General features: G+C 38.1%; 1 protein-coding gene across 2 annotated transcripts in view; it reads left to right on the forward strand.

Annotated features, from left to right (window-relative positions):
* COL8A1 (collagen type VIII alpha 1 chain) overlaps positions 1 to 17,792 on the forward strand; it is a 164,404-nt gene that overhangs the window by 30,712 nt on the left and 115,900 nt on the right. The window contains exon 1 of one of the 2 annotated variants that reach the window (XM_049629342.1): positions 12,464 to 12,600. The exons of the other annotated variant lie outside the window; for it this stretch is intronic. The gene's annotated coding sequence lies outside the window, so the exon portion shown is untranslated. Of the gene's footprint in view, positions 1 to 12,463; positions 12,601 to 17,792 lie in introns of those variants that run through there. 2 annotated transcript variants of the gene reach the window in all.

Consider the following 17,792-nt stretch of genomic DNA (forward strand, 5'->3'; position numbering starts at 1 on the left):
CCAGTCATGTGTGCCCTGGTAAACACCCAAGTATATGAATGAGCTCTCAATAGCCAATCACAGAAAGAATATCAGCACACCTTGCTTTCCTTAAAAAATGTGTTGCTAAAACTGCATGAAAATAAAATGTAAGTTAAATCAATTCTTAAATGCATTAAGAATGTGCTGCTTAATAAATACTGGAGGACTGAATAATGAAATCCCTTTATAAAGTAATAATGACCCTAGTTTATCTGTTTTCATGTCTAGAATTTTGGAATCTGATTTTCCTTAAAGAATGGCATACCAATAACATTAGTTTCTCAACTAAAGGTGTTGCTTAAACTTTGGGCACTCAGTTTTCTTTAGGGGAATACTAGGGCACAAGATTCAGTGACCTCTGCAAGTCCTCTCAAGCTCAAAATTCACTGTCTTCTTAGGGCAGTCTAGTAGTAATTAGAGGAATGTCCTCTTGTTTGGTTGTTCTTTCTACTTATCATTCCCTCTGTAGTCTGGGGGAATATGTACTTTCCACTATCAGTTTCTCAGATAGCCCCATGACACTTCACGAGAGGGCTGGACTGAATGCTTTGCAGATGTAGCAGAAAGAGCCAGAACTATGGTACACTGAGGTTCTGAAGCTCCCCCTGAAATCTCTTTCTATAATGATCTTTCCTGCTTTGTTTTTGACCCAGAGTGGGGGAAAAAAAATCAAGAGTGCCTCTAACAATTTCATGGATTAGGACCTTCTTTCTGGATGACCCCAAGAACAGAAGGTACTACATACAATATTCCATTATTTGCCATGAGCACCAGAGATGCACAAAGGGAAAATTATATTAACTCCCCATCAAATACTGGGAAAAAGTACCATAAGGTAGTTAGGTTATTTGCCCAAGTTACCCATGGGTTACTAATAAAGCTAAAGATGCTGAATTCTGTGACAGAATTACTAAGTTATGCTGTTTGATGTTGAAATATCTGACACCAGAAGTATTTTAGTTAATAACATTGCCTATCATCTTCACTGAACATCACATTCTTCATCCAGGGTGTTCATACATTTAACAACTCACCCTTGGAATAATCTCAAGAACAAAAGGCAGCTGGAAGGTAATATTTTAAACATTAATGAGATATTGGTGGTGTACCTCAGTTCACCCAAGCCTCCAAACACAAACATAACTAGTTTTTGACTCCCCCTGTGGCTAAAGAAATACTTCCATTAGTGGAAATATTTGAAATCACAGAGATAAAAAGAATGTGTGATTCACATCAGTGTTATTTCGTCTCATCTAATGACATAAATAAATGTGATAATCAATATGAAATGGCTTGGCAAGCTTCAAAGAATGAAGAATCATTTTTGGCGTTACTACTGGTTGTAAGAATAATAGCATTGTAAACTATCAGCTGACATTAAAAAGATCATTAGAAGATATTACAAAACACTTTATTCCAGTAAATATGACAACTTATATGAAAGTGTTGCCAAACGGACACAGAAAAAGACAGGAAAACTGAACGGGTCAATATCATTAAAGAAATTGGACCTATTTTTATAACCTTTCCACAAAGAAAACTACATCCAGGTAGTTCACCTATAAATTACCACAGAACTTAAAGAATAAATAACTCCAATCTAAAACAAACACTTCCAGGGATAGGAAAAAAGAATAAGAGACACTTCTGTATTATTTATCAGCCCAGCATAATCTTGATGCCAAAACTTGAAAGGGATGTTACAAAAAAGAAAAATAGCAGACACATAGGTACAGAAATTATAAACAATATTAGCCTGACCTAATTGGCTTTATTTCAGAAAAACAAGGTGGTTTATGATTCAGAAACCAATCAATGTAATTTACCACATTACCATTAAAAAGAAGAAAGCTACATAATAAATTCAATAAATTTAGAAAAAAGCATTTGGTAAAATTCAACACCCATTGATGATAAAAGTGCCCAGCAAACTATCTTAAGCTGAGAGCATACTTAGCAAAAAGTTCTACAAATATTAACCTTACTTGTGGCTTTTGGGACAAAACAAGAATGCCTACTCTCACCATCTTTTGTTCAAATTATATTGGAGGGACGCCTGGGTGGCTCAGTCAGTAGAGCCTCCAACTTCAGCTCAGGTCATGATCTCACTGTATGTGAGTTTGAGCCCCGCCTGGGGCTCACTGCTGTCAGCACAGAGCCTGCTTCAGGTCTTCTGTCCCTCTCTCTCTCTGCCCCTCCCCAGCTTGTTCTCTCTCTCTCTCTCAAAAATAAAGAAAACATTTAAAAATAAATAAATAAATTATATTAGGGGTCCTAGTCAGTACAATACATCAAGAAATAGGACTAAAAGGTATAATAATTGCCAAGTAAAAAGATACTATTTTCATTAGTTATTATTGGAATGAAGAGGTGCATTTATCAAACCCATTGGATGCAAGGTCTCATATTCAAAAAGCAATTCGCTTCTGTATACTATAAACATGAAACAAATAGAAAATAAAACCTTTTAAAAGATACCATTACAATAGCATTGGAAACATCAGTTTAGCAGCTATGTGCAAAGGAATTTAAGGAGTAAGCATCAAGAAATGACTATTCTAAGAGTAACAATAATGTGATCGGATTGTGCTTCAAAATCCAAAATTCATGTAAACATAACCAATTTTTAATAATTATTTTCTAAAACCCATACCCAAATCTTTCCTCCTTCTCCTCCATTTTGTTATCTGCTATATTTCTTAAAAACAAGATATCACAATTATTTAGAAATTCACCAGCATTCCCTAATGACAGCAGAAAATAGAAATGTGCTTCAGGAAACTTTTCATGGAAGCCACTGGTTTTAAATTGGCTTCATGTCTTACAGGGAGAGTACCAAAAAGGACTGAATTAATACATGACAGTCACAGGTCACTGTGGATCACCTAGAAGTATAATCCTCCATTTACTCAGATAGCTTCTTCATATAGGACATCTTATAGTATATCTCATGAAAGTATACAAGGTGTCTAAAAGCAATTTTGAACTAATAAATACCTAGTAGTGCAATTGCTTGTTCATAGGGTAGGACTATTTTTAATTTTTTGAGGAACCTCCATACTGTTTTCCAGAGTGGCTGCACCATTTCGCATTGTGCACCAACAGTGCAAAAGGGTTCCCCTTTCTGCACATGCTCGCCAACATCTGTTGTTGGCTGAGTTGTTAATTTTAGCCATTCTGACAGGTGCGAGGTGGTATCTCATTGTGGTTTTGATTTGTATTTCCCTGATGATGATGAGTGATATTGAGCATCTTTTCATGTGTCTGTTAGCCATCTGGATGTCTTCTTTGGAAAAGTGTCTGTTCATGTCTTCTGCCCATTTATTTCTCCACTGGATTATTTGTTTTTTTGGATGTTGAGTTTGACAAGTTCTTTACAGATTTTGGATACTAACGCTTTATCTGATATGTCATTTGCAAATATCTTCTCCCTCTCCATGGGTTGCCTTTTAGTTTTGCTGATTGTTTCCTTCACTGTGCAGAAGCTTTTTATTTTGATGAGGTCCGAATGGTTCATTTTTTTTTTTCCCTTTGTTTTTTTTTTTTTTTTAATATATGAAATTTACTGTCAAATTGGTTTCCATACAACACCCAGTGCTCATCCCAAAAGGTGCCCTCCTCAATACCCATCACCCACCCTGCCCTCCCTCCCACCCTGCCCTCCCTCCCACCCCCCATCAACCCTCAGTTTGTTCTCAGTTTTTAACAGTCTCTTATGCTTTGGCTCTCTCCCACTCTAACCTCTTTTTTTTTTTTTTTTCTTCTTTCCTTCCCCTCCCCCATGGGTTTCTGTTATGTTTCTCAGGATCCACATAAGAGTGAAACCATATGGTATCTGTCTTTCTCTGTATGGCTTATTTCACTTAGCATCACACTCTCCAGTTCCATCCATGTTGCTACAAAAGGCCATATTTCATTTTTTCTCATTGCCACGAATGGTTCATTTTTGCTTGTGTTTCCCTTGCCTCTGGAGACATGTCTAGTAAGAAGTTGCTGCAGTGGAGGTCTAAGAGGTTGTTGCCTGTTTTCTCCTCTAGGATTTTGATGGTTTCCTGTCTTACATTTAGGTCTTTCATCCATTTTGAGTGTATTTTTGTGTATGGTGTAAGAAAGTGGTCCATGTCACTGATCTATTACTTTGGCTATTCAAGGTCTTTTCTGGTGCCATACAAATTTAAATTTTTTTCTATCTCTGTGAGGAATGTTAGTGTTATTTTCATAGGAATTGCATTGAATGTGTAGATTGCTTTGGGTAGTACAGACATTTTAACAATGTTTGTTCTTTCAATCCATGAGCTTGGAATGTTTTTCCATTTCTTTGTGTCTTTTTCAATTTCTTTCATAAGCTTTTTATAGTTTTCAGCATACAGATCTTATACCTCTTTGGTTAGGTTTATTCCTAGGTATTTTATGGTGTTGGTGCAATTGTAAATAGGATCAATTCCTTGCTTTCTCTGTCTGCTGTTTCATTATTGGTGTATAGAAATACAACTGATTTCTATACATTGATTTTATATCCTGCGAGTTTGCTGAATTCATGTATCAGTTCTAGCAGTTTTTTGGTGGAGTCTTTCAGGTTTTCCGCGTAGAGTATCGTGTGATCTGTGAAGAGCAGAAGTTTGACTTCTTTCTTGCCAATTTGGATGCTTTTTATTTCTTTTTGTTGTCTGATTACTGAGGCTAAGACTTCCAGTACTATGTTGAGCTAATAGAGAACTTCTGAATACCATCCCAGGCAAGCTGTAGAGTACCCAAATATTATGTGACTTTAGGATGGAGATGCTAGACACTGGGCCCCTCTGTACTTTTCCATACAGTTCCGCACTCAGAACAGCTCCAGCTGTCTATGGGAAGGTTCTGAAAGACAAAGAGCTAGGGTTTGGCTATTTACACACAGACCATAAGTGAATTACCACGAGTGTGTTGGCAGAGAGATTTGAACCCAAGGACATGGGACAATCTGCACAGGTTGCCAATGGTTTGTGACTTGTGAGAAAAGAAAGGGGAAATTAAAAAAAAAATCTTGCTGGCATAATTTACATTGGACCACATGAGCACATTCCAATCAATCCACTTCATAGACATGATCTCACTGGTCTCCCCAACATCCCTACAAGGAAATGAGGGGGACAAATGTGACTCCACCCTTTAAGCCAAAAGCCCCATCCTTCACTCCCACTTGTGGCTAGGAGTGGGTGGAACATATTTATACAGAGGAACAAATTACCATCTTCCTTGCTTTCTGGCCCCTCAACATGTGGGTGAACAAGTTTGCCTTTCAGTGCTTGAGGCCATACAATTCCCAAAACAACCAGTCTGAAATGTTGGGGACTGAGTCACTGGCCAGTGATAATTCTCAAACAAGTGCTGGTTTGTTTCTCAATCATTGTTTGGCCTTGCTAACTTGGACTCAATAACACCATGGAATATAAGCGGCTGGGATGAAATTTTCCTCATTGGCCTTGAGGAGGCTTTTTTCCTGAAAAGTAGCTTCTTAATGGTGTTGTTGTTGCTGTTGTTGTTGTTGTTGTTGTTTGAGTATAGTTGATGCACAATGATACATTAGTTTCAGATACACAACATAGAGATTCAAGATCTCTATACATTATGCTATGCTCACCACAAGTGTAGCCATCATCTGTCACCATGTAAAGCTATTACAATATCATTGACTATATTCCCTGTGCTGCACCTTTTATTCCCATGACTTATTCATTCCATGGAAAAGGGAGACAATAGTGAATATGGAAGCTAAAGCATTTTACACCTTTGCACTAGAGGATATGTTGATAGGACTATGCTCATCTAGAAGATAAAATTTGAAACCAGGAAAGTAAATACTTTGGGCATCCAGAAGTTCTCCCAAATAGTAAACTAGATCATCGTTTTTCTATTGTTGTTGTGGGGTGTTTTTGGTAATTATATTGCCATTCCAAACTTCACTCCTCCCTATGTGTGATTAAAAAAACAAAATCTGTGGCAGAATTATTCAAATTCTCCATCAAAATAGTTACTAGTACGTATAATGTTGTTGAAAGGTAATTTAGAAAAATAACAGTATACCAACAAAAATTTATTGGATGGTATTTTTCATATTAGGAAATACAAAATAATTTATTCATAAACCTACTCCTCAGGATTCATGTTTGATTCTCCTATACTGAAAGACATGTTTGGATTTTCTTTCTCCCACTACAAATAAAAATGTCCCAAATATTGAGAGATGAAAAGCACAGAAGATCATTCTCCATATAAATGTTGACACACATACATACTCACTCTACCAGCATATGGATACATACTACAGATATAGAACTCAGCAGCTTACAGCAGTATTCTGAGATGAGCACCATATGTGACATAATAATGCATTATTTCACTAAAGCTTTCAGAGCTTAAGAAAATAGCCTGAGGAATAAGACTGCTCTTTTCTGAGCCAAGGTTGCAATCTTCTAAGTCCAAGACGTGCTTGAAAACAGTCATTAGGTAATTGTAAAAGCCAAGGGAAATCAGTTTAAGAATATTAAATAATATTACTACTGACTGCCCTTTTCCATGTTCAATCCAGATGGAAGCTGGACACATGGGAAGTGACATTTTATAATAGCAAAGAAAAGGAGAAGGAGCGAGCAACCTTCCTGCCTATGTTCTCTCTGCAGGATTTTATAACTATCTGCTCTTTCTAGTCCCCAGAAAATGGGGATATTACATCTGTTCAATATTTTATGGAAAGTCTCCCCTTGTCTTTTTATAACATAGTTTCATTCTGTTGTTAGGCAATTTCATTTCATATGTCAATAATAGCCTATTAATTTATTCAAATCAACAATATGAAAAGCAGTTCTTGATATCAAATAAATATCCTTAAGGGAAGTCAGAATATTTCACTGTCGCGAACTTGGTGTATGATCTGGAGGAAGTTACTTAACCTCTCTAAGCCTTGCTTGACTGTCCGTCAAATGAGAAAGAGGAGATAAATTGTCTTCGTAAGTCTTTCCAGAATTCTTCTATTCTTTTTGCAAATTGGTTTCTGCTTGCAGAAAAGGTTCAATCTGTTTCTGGCATGGCAGTGACCAAGTCACAGTCTCTATTTGGGATAATGAGAAAAATAGGCCAACACATTTACAAGATGAATTACTGTGGCCAAAAGATACATAAATATGGATTGAGTGTATTTTTAATATTCAGAGAAGTTTCCATCTCTGAGTTACTTCATTAGCAACTGTTACTTCGCCTACCCCTGGCTGAGATTTTCCAGTAACACTAGGTCAGCAATTGTAGACTCCATTTTCTAAGAAAAATCTCTGCATTTTCCATCTGCAAAACTTTCACACCCAACGGCCATGTTCCTTAAGGGTCCAATGGAGACTGGAAGATTAGAGGGAGGGAAAAAAAGGTTTATGTAGAAAGAGTTTCTGACTTGGGAGTACATTTAGTTCAGAAACAAAAACTCTGAAGTGTGGCTGGCTTAGTAAAAGCCATCAAGAATATGAAGGACCAGCTGCTCCATATTTCCTCAGAGACTAGAACCTGAGGAAACTGCTTTCAATTATAGCAGAAGGCGGCACTTTGAGTTAGACCCAAAGAATTTCCTGGTTAGGTCTCTGAAACAAGTCACTGAGGGAGAGTTTCGCCACCCTCAAGGATATCTTGAGACTTGGGACAGCTACAATCGAATATTAGCCCATGTGTGTTCAGGGCTTCTATATTCAGACTCTACACTAAGGACATTGCATGTGCTACCTATTTTTATCAGCAGAACAGCCCCATGAGAGAAGTGTTATTGTTATTGTCACTTTATTGATGAGAAGACTACAGGGTTTGTTTTTGTTTTCATTTTTGCTTTGGTAGCTAGCAAGCGGAGGAGCTTGGATTTGAACCCAGAGCCAGTTCTCTTCATCATTAGGCTCTAAGGCCTCTCTGCAATGGATTGACTGTCGACTAATTAATTGCAGTTTTATAGGGAATAACACAAGGAAGCTACTGGATTTGACCAAGTGTAGGAGGACCTTTTATACAAAGAAATATAATCTGATGTTCATCTCCACCAATTCCGAAAGCATTGGAAAAGGCTTTAGTGGCTTAGAGTTGTGTAAAGACCACAGAATATATGAGAATTTACTAGCTTTGTGACCTCAGATATGTCACTTAACCTCTCTGATGTTCAGTTTCCTCTTTCACCCATTCAGCACTATTCACTGAGTACCTCCTTACATCAGAAATTCAATGGTGAATAAAATCTGGAAGATGAGAAAAATAATACCTATCTCACAACATTTCTGTGCTTACCACTCAGCCAGTGTGAGTTCCCTTCCCACTTTCCCTCCTGCACAAGGGACTTGTGTTACAGAAGGAAGAACTTTCTGACTTTAAGGGTTGTGATATATGCTTCTAAGTACATAAAGGAGAATAAAGAATTGTTATCTTCTGAATGAAAGATGCTTTTTCCAGAAAAAATCCAGAGAGAAAAGCACCAGCAAGTTTGTTACTTCCTTTCTCCTTTGTACTCTCAGAGAATTTTTTCATACCTCTATTATAATGTTTATCATATTTAAGTTATTCTTTTACATATCTTTCCCCCCATGAGACTCTGGATTAGAAGACAATGTGTATCCTTTTCTCCTTTCTGTATTTGCCAAAATCATACCAAGCCCTAGGCCTGGTGCATCGTGGACACTCATAATTTGTTGAATGAATGAATAGGTAGGTAGGTTAGGTATGTGGGTGGATGGGTAGGTGGATAGATAGGTAGATAGATAGATAGAGCTTCCTGGTTGGAAAAATTAGAATAAAATCACAAGAGATAAAATACAAATTGAAACTTACTTCGTGTACTAAGACAAGTAGACCATTCAGTTTTTGCTTTATTTTGATGTAGGAAGAGCTATAATTAGGAACAATATGTACGTATCTTTCATGAGTGTTTGAAACTTCCAGAAGTTCCTTCTCAGCAGCAGCACTTGGGGGGACAGGATAAATTCTAGTTTGTGAAAGGAGTGGGTGGTCCTGCCAGGAAGCAGGTGGATAGGACTACATGATTTCTTCCAGCCTGAGCTTCAGTGACTCAGTAATTCCAAATGAACCCTCGGGAATCCTTCCAATCGAATGATTCTTTCCAGTGACTCCGACTGGGCCTCAAACAGGCTCACATTAAAAGAACCGAAATATTTAACCCAATATTGTCATGTTGCAAAGATTATTTTCACATCAGTGAATGCCCTCAGCCAAGCAAAAGTACTGTGTATGTGGGCGAGGAGAGACTGTAACGTGGTCTCTATCATACGAAAACAGGCTGAAAACTCAAACGTTTCATGAAAGCAGGTTTGGGGGCTTAATCTGAAATGAGCTAATTTTTTTTAAGTGAATTGATGAAGTAAACTCTTCAGGAAAGTCAACTAGGTTGGGGTCCTGGGACTGCACCTCAGTGACATCAGATCTGAAATCCTACGGTGCTCCTGCATTCACGCAGGCCTTTCAGTAGCAGATGGTGCAAGCCAGCCACACCACAGGGACCACATGCAGAGTGTGAATTTATAAGAACTCTCTTCTCGAGTTGGATCACTGGGTATCGAGAGCCTCCGTGGTGTCTGGAACTGTACTAGACATTTTACATCTATTGTCTATAACCCTAAAAACAATCCTAGAAAACAGGGGTCATTATTCTCATTTTGTATCTGGAGAAATGGGGCTTCAGAGAGGTTGTACAAACTGCCCAATGCCGTCCAACTACTAAGTAGAGTCAGGGTTCAGATCCAATGTATCTCTCGGCTTCCCTTCCTAAAGTAAGAGGGTCAGAAGATTGCTGGATTATTTACAAGCATTTGAGCCTAAATGCTGCAACCAGGAGACACAAAGCCTTATTTCATGAGAAGTTGCTATTCTTTAATAAGAGTTTGTCATTTGGTTCAAACCAGTTGCCCATCTTTTTCCTACTGAAATGGAGAATTGTCAAACCTCAAGAACCCATTTCCTGTTGCTATTTGCAAATTGTCAGTATTATTTTATGATAGAATCATTTCTTAAGGTAGAGTTGTATGTTTGCTTTATAATGTCTGAGTTTGGCACGTTGCAGAATAATTTTCTGAACGGGAATTGTGCTTCCATTACCTAATTGCAAAAAGCTGCCAAAATTTTAAAAGGCTCTGGGAAGGGGAGGCAGTACAAGAATTCAAGTGACCTCAAGGTCTCACTCTTAAAAGAAATGGAAATATTCTTGGACTGGATCGTCATCCTATTTGTTGGTGTAACTACAGCTGGAAGGGGAGAATAAAAGGCAACACTTCACTCCCCACTTTCTCCAGTAACACGTGCAACTGAATTATGCTCTTCATGAAAAAAATATTTCCGAGCAATTTGCAAGTTTTACCATCGTCTAAAATAAAATGTGCATGTACCAGTTTAATGCCTCACTCTGAGGAAAAAAGTAAATTTATTTTTAATATAACAAAGACTCTAAGGGAAAATGTCAATCAACTAAAGTGAAAGCTCAGGCAGTGAGAAGACAAATGTGAATAATGCAGAGAATGGCATCAAAAGCTGATGGAAAGGGATACTGTTTAACACAGTCGTACTATCATCCAAAGTGCTGAGAGGAAAGAATAAGAATTTGCATATTCCTGGTGTGTTCAAAACACGAATATCTTCCAAATGCCACACCTTTCAGTCTTTTATTTTGGATTATATTTTACACATAGAGCATAGCCATGAAGTAATATTAATTTAATCACACTCTAATAAAAGTTACTCTGCCGTTATTTCCATCCTTGCTAATCTTTCTTTCTCAGTTTCCTCATGAACTTAAAGCTTTGCCAAATACAAACGTATCAGTGTGAAGAAAGGATATGAAGCTAACCCTTCCCTACATGTTCTACACCACACCTTATGCCAATATTACATTTTTCTCCCCTTTCCTCTGTGTTGTAGAATTTGAGTCTTCTTAAAAATTCCCCTACATTGGTTTTCTATTTCTAATTCTTCTGATGGCTTCCCACCTGGAATAAAAGATTTTACTTTCAATTCAAACATGGAGAATTTACCTCTGGATATGAAAAACCTATGGCCACGTCATGTTGATTTTGCTTATTTAAGTCGGCAGTATGGTAACAAATTGAATAGGTTCTTAGTAAGAATGCTAATTCATCTACCATGGCAGTTTTCTGTGATTAAAAAAAATATGGCTCTAATAGTCAGTCTACCTTACCCACGTGAGGTACTCAACTGGGGACTTAGCAACCTTTACAACGAAACAAGTTGTTTTTATTTTGTCTTTTTTGTTTTCAATATTACATAAAAGAATTTTGCCTCTAATGAACACCCTAATATCCTTCTTTATCAAATGCTGGAACGGAAATCTCCAAAAGGTAGCTACTTTTAAAAACTTCACAATCTCGCTTTTTTGGAACTAACCATGTAGCCCTAAATTGATCCTACAAATTCCCAGAAAAGGCAAAATGAATTTAAAGAACATGTTGCATCTTTAAAACAATAGTAGAATGAAGGGTTACGTTTTTTTTACCAAAGACCTGCATTGAGCTTTTTGTAGAATTTACCACAATACCATATAATTTTAGTGATACATATTTAGCATTTAGTATAAACCTTTTTACAATATATGAAAATGAAGCAAGAGAACAATTAAGTAGCTAATCACTTATTTCACTTCATATTGGTTTATTTAATAGATTTCAGAGAGTGTAAGTTCATAAAAGGGTCCACAAAGTAAGAACCAGAGGACCCTGGGGAGAGGGCTGTATACTACAGCCAGAAGCCAGAGAAATAACTTACTTTCCCAAGACTAAGAACTGTGAAGATCTCCAAGAGGAGATCTCCCAAGGTCCAGAGGCAGAGACAGAAAGTCTTAAAAGCAGGAGAACATTAGAGGGCAGCTGACAGGGCCACATGGTAAAACTCCCCTGCTCTAAGTTCTCAGTGTGATCACCACGATGACTGTGGCTGAGCTCTACACCTGTCACGTGTCTCAAAGTCCACATGCAGTGGGGCCACCTAACAGCAGGTGGACCCGTGATGGCTAAGTCAGAGAAAGAAAATTCAAGGCCCGCCTGCCTCCACTGCCTTTTTGACATTAGACATATCACTGGGGTTCTTTTAGTCCCATTTCCTGATCTGTGAAATATGGGTAACAACAATGTGCTAAGGGTTGTAGAATGGAGGTGAAGAGCCCTTGGTGGGCTATTAGGCACTATGCAAATGTTAGTTATGCTCATCTGCTCCTGTGTGTGTGTGTGTGTGTGTGTGTGTGTGTGTGTGTGTGTGTGTAGTAGTAGTAGTGTGGACTATATGATTCTAAACTGTGACATTTCACAAATGGGGAGAGGTAGATGAGGCAGTTGCACTCCATGAGCTGAGGGGTGTGGGGAGCTGTGACTGGGCAGGAGGCTGCTGCCGTGCATGCTGGCACACCAATGAATACATATACTGTGTGTTACAGTTGTAAGACTCCATGCTGCACTCTGGATGCCATCTAATTGCTTACAGACATACTTGATATGGACCAGAAAAAACCTGATACCATCATTATTCGGGATTCAAATTGAAAAGCAGCACTACAGTGAGGCTTCGGTAAGAAACTTATAATAATCATCTTAACAAGTAACTTAATATGGTTGTTGTAAAAATCAATGAAATCGTTTTAAGTGAGAGCACAGCAAAGGTTTGTCATTTTGGAGATTTCATGAATAACTGTACAGCCGCTGCCACAATATTCTGCATTTTCCGACATACCTGATGAATTCTTTTGCCCAAAAACTGCCTGTGAAAGTAGCACAGAGAAAGTTAGCTTGAGTCTCTCAACCAGCCGCTAGGCCCACCGGCGTCTTCAACAGTATGATCATTGATGTTCATGCAAAACCCCAAAGTGCCTCCCATGCCCTTAGAGAAAAATGTTCCAAATAACTATAGGTTTAACTGCATATTGTGTTCTCATACACTAAAAATCTGAAATCTGACCTTCCCGCCTCCCTCTTATAACAATGCTTGTAATTAATTGGGCCCATCCAGACGATTCAAGATAATCTTCCCATCTCAAGATCCTTAACTTAATCACATCTGCACAATCCTCTTTGCTATGTGAAGTAATATATTCACAGGCCCCAGGGATTAAGTCATGGACATTTTGGGGGTCCAGTATCCAGCATACCACAGACGGTTTATTGTGTTATCATTACTTTTTCTCTGAAGGAAAATAATGCATTGGGAGCATAAAGAATTTGGTCAAATACATGCAAAGAGCCTGTGATGGAGTTCTGCAATCATTATGTCCAATTCTTCCTGCCCACATCAGTCTGGCATAAGGTTTCTCACCCTTGGCACTGTTGACATTTAGGGCCAGATATTTCTTTATTGTGGGGTGCTGTCCTGTACAGTGTGGGAATTTTAGAAACACCCATGGCCTTTTCCCACTAGATGCCAATAGCACTGCCCCCACAGTTGTGACAACCAAAAATGTGTCCATACCTAGCGATGTGCGCCCTGGGTGGAAAAAAATCAACCTCAGGAGAGGAGTATTCATCTAACAGAAAGCAACCAGATTATTGTCATTAGCTCCTTAAAGGCAATAACACATAGAATGCAAAAGATCTAGTGGTATTAACTGATGGCTAATCTTAAGTGGCCCCGATAGTCTAAAAACCTTTGCTAGAGCTGATCTCCTGAAGTGCATTAACAGACAGCTGTCAAAATTCATGGAATCAGAAAACAGGCATTGTCCTTAGTGGACTCTTACTTTCTCTCCATGCACAGAACATAAACCTCCAAGGCTCGTTCTATCCGAGATTAAGGCAATGAATTGAAAATTAGTTTATCTGCCAAATTTAGTTTTTCTAGCAACTACTGCATATGATTTGACATAAAACTGTGAGAGTGAATGAGATAGTATGGCCAAAATACTGAGTCCAGAGTGACTCCAGAGAAATGTGAAGCCACAAAGTATTATCACCCAAAGTTTTAGCATTGGAAAGGATAGAAGAGACGTAGAAAGTGACATTGTCATCAAACTGCTAGTGATAATACCAGAAATTCTTATATGGGGTGAACCACTCGATTATTGTCTAAGTTTGGGAAAATCACTTTGCCTGTGTAGGACCCACTTTCATCTGTTGAATGAGAAGGCTGGGGTGGGGGGGGGGGGGCGGGGAGAAAATCACCTAGCTCCTCACTACCGAAAGTGTGGCACATGGACCAGTAGCATCGGTATTACCTGGGATCTTATTGGAAGTGTAGAAACTTGGGCCTCACCCCAGACCTACTGAGTCAGAATCTGCATTTTAACAAGATGCGCAGACGAACTAATGCACTGGTTTTCTAAGTTTGTTCCGAGTACTTCAAACCACCTCCCTACATTCCCTTACGGCCACCCAACCACCCTTGTGGACAGGGAACCTAAGGGCAGAATTAGCAGTAGGGATTAATTTTTTAAAAGCTCTGGTAATCCAACCTTTCCTTTGACAGATAAGGAAACGGAGGCCCAAAGAAGTAAAGCAGGTTTCCTGAAGCCACCCAGCCAATTAGTAGCAGAACACAGATTTTATTATTAGCTTTTCCAGTGTAGTTGACGGTACTGTTTCAGAAAAACGTTACCAAAATGGTGGGCTTAAATTGCCAAGTGTTACTCTTACAACTAATGAACAGGAATGCTTTTTGTCTCTGGGAAAAAAAAAGGCTTTTTCCCCCCAAGTTTAAAAATGACTGCTTTTTAATGAAATTATGTTATTCCTGGAGGTACTTAGAGAAGAATCAAGTTACAGGGTGTCTCGCTCCTGATCCAGGCAGTAGGAAGGCCTCTATACTCAGGCCAGACACTTCCTCTCCCCTTTCCTCCCTCTCTCAACACCCACTCACTCCTCCCGCACACGCAGGCTCACTCCTCCATGATGGTGTGTAATTCAATTACAAATAACTGTAGAAACCACATAAGTCCGTGATCGAGGATACTCACAAGTCCAGTTTTAGCCAATAACCCCTTTGCAAACAGCAGCCTTGACTGAGACAACGGAAGCCTTCTGTGGCTTGAAAATCAAATATATCTCAAATAACCACAAAGAAATGGATGGATGTACAGGTTAAGAGAATATTATGGTTTACATTTAAACAAATTTCACTAATCCAACACTGGGTTTACAGTGGTCCCCCCTTACCCATGAGGGATATGTTCCAAGACCCTCAGTGCCTGCCCGAAACCACAGATAGGACTGATTCCTATATATATACTATGTTTCTTCTTCTACATACACACCTATGATAAAGTCAAATCTATTAATTAGGCACAGAAAGAGATTAGCAATAATAACTAATAATAAAATAGAACAGTCATAACAATACACTATAATAAAAGCTATGTGAATGTGGTTTCTCTCTCAAAATAGTTTATTGTACTGTCTTCCTCCTTCTTGTGAGGACATGAGATGATAAAATGCCCGTGCGATGAGATGAACGGAGGTGAATGACATAGGCATTGTGACAGAGTGTTAGGCTACTACTAATTTCTGATGATATGTCAAAAGGGGGATCATTTGCTTCTGGAGGGTGGATAACTCAAAGTGCCAGAAGAGAAACCATGGACAAGGGGGAAGGGACTACTGTAATGGGCATTTGTATGTTCCCCAGTGACAAGTGTCTCTTCATTGGGGCAATCTTCTCCATTTTGTTTCTACTCTTCTTCTCCCTGTTGTCATTGAGTAATGACCTAGAAACAAGAGATCTCAGTATGACCATAGCCAGGAAGAATAACAAACTATTTGAATAATTGAGCATACTGTATTTGGCCTCAGTAATACTGTCAGATACTTTCTTTAATTTGCCTCCAGACTACTCTGGGTTTTGCCTGCAATAAAAGTCCCAGGAACTATATTTAAAACAAAGGGAAAGAAATAATTGCATGGTGCCATGTTTACTCTTTGAAAATGATCTTTTTATCTCTTTCTTCCTCATACCTTTATATCACCTGAGAAATGTCAAACCAAATGTGTCAAACCAGAAGTGCATTTCACATTTCTTTTATGCTTGATAAATCTAATCTATCTTTCTCATTCTTCAACTCTTTCCTATCTATAAATCTTTGTAAATGTGGGGGGTTCTTAATCTTTTTCTCTTATACAAAATTGTGAGGGTTCTTGATAGACCAGCAGGATTGTGACAAGATTAGCTAATTTACAACATTTAGCCAAATAATACAACTATCTAGCATATGGATAGGAAGCAAAGAATAGATCAAAATGCATACCCCCTTTTTTGAAGACATTTTTGACTACTGGCAGAAGTAAACACTGCAGTGGATTTTTATAAAAAGATGTTGGGATATAATTAACATCCTTTCCAGCCAAATTATATATTTTCTCTTTTTTTAGTAATAATTATCAAGGGTGTACATCTTAAGCCACAATCCATCCAAATAATGAACAGATTTTCATATGAAGATTCTATAGCAGCCAACTCAGTAGAAATATACTGAGTCACATTTAAATTTTTCTGGCAGTCACATTTAAAAAGTCAAGTGAGGGGCGCCTGGGTGGCTCAGTCAGTTAAGCGTCTGGCTTCGGCTCAAGTCATGATCTCACAGTTCATGAGTTCGAGCTCCACATCGGGCTCTGTGCTGACAGCTCAGAGCCTGGAACCTTCTACGGATTCTGTGTCCCTGGCCCTCCCCTGCTCGTGCTCTGTCTCTCTCTCTCTCTCAAAAATAAACCTATATTAAAAAAAATTTAAAAAGTCAAGTGAAACAGGTAAAATTAATTTCAGCAATATATTTTATATAACCCAATATGTCTAAGATATTATCATTTAAACATGTAATCTAAATTAAAAATGACTGGGGCACCTGAGTGGCTCAGTCAGTTAGGCATCCGACTCTTGATTTTAACTCAGGTCATGATCTTACGGTTTGTGAGATCAAGTCCTGCATCAGGCTTTGCACTGGGAATGCAGAGCCTGCTTGGAATTTTTTTTCTCACTCGCTCTCTCTGCCCCTCCCCTTCTCATGCTGGTACATACACACACACTCTGTCTCTCAAAATAAATAAATAAACATTTTTTTAAAAATTAAAAGTTACTAATGAGGTATTTCACATTAGTGACGGTAGCCTCCACAAAGCATATTAGTCTTAAAAGATTAGGAGGAGAAAATGGTTATAATTAAAAGAAAAGTATGAATTATTTTTAAGCAATTAAAAAAAATTCTCAATAATAAACTAGCATAAGCCCTAAGATAATTGAATTGTAATGACCTCTTGTTTGTTTTGGGGGTTTTTGTATCGATTTCTCAAAACAAACAAACGAACAAAAAACTACTTATTCTATGAATGAGATTTGCAGTTAGTTGTCCTCCATTAAAAAAATTAAAAATAAAACATAATTTACAATCATAAGACAACTTGGATGTTCTCTCTCTTCCTCCTTCCCCCATCTTCTCATTCTTGTGTTTGTTCCCATCAGATCAAGACTACAATTATTAATCATTTCACATATTCTTCGGTTTCCTTTCTCAACTGTGTCCCATAGAACGCTTTGTTAGGGTACCTGCCCTCCTGCCTGGCACATGAGAATCACTCAATATTTGTCAAAAGAATTTAAATAACAAATTAAGGAGCATCAGCTAGGTCAGTAAAAGGCAAATGTTTTTTTTTTTTTTATTAATAACATACCTAGAATTCTAAATATTACTTATCCTAATACCTGAATTGAAAAAAAGCAGAGAGTCAATTTGGTATCACAATTTTCAACTTCTATAACACATTCCTGGATATTTAAAAATAACTTCT

This window comes from Panthera uncia, chromosome C2, assembly GCF_023721935.1.
Source record: "Panthera uncia isolate 11264 chromosome C2, Puncia_PCG_1.0, whole genome shotgun sequence".
NCBI classification, from domain to species: domain Eukaryota; kingdom Metazoa; phylum Chordata; class Mammalia; order Carnivora; family Felidae; genus Panthera; species Panthera uncia.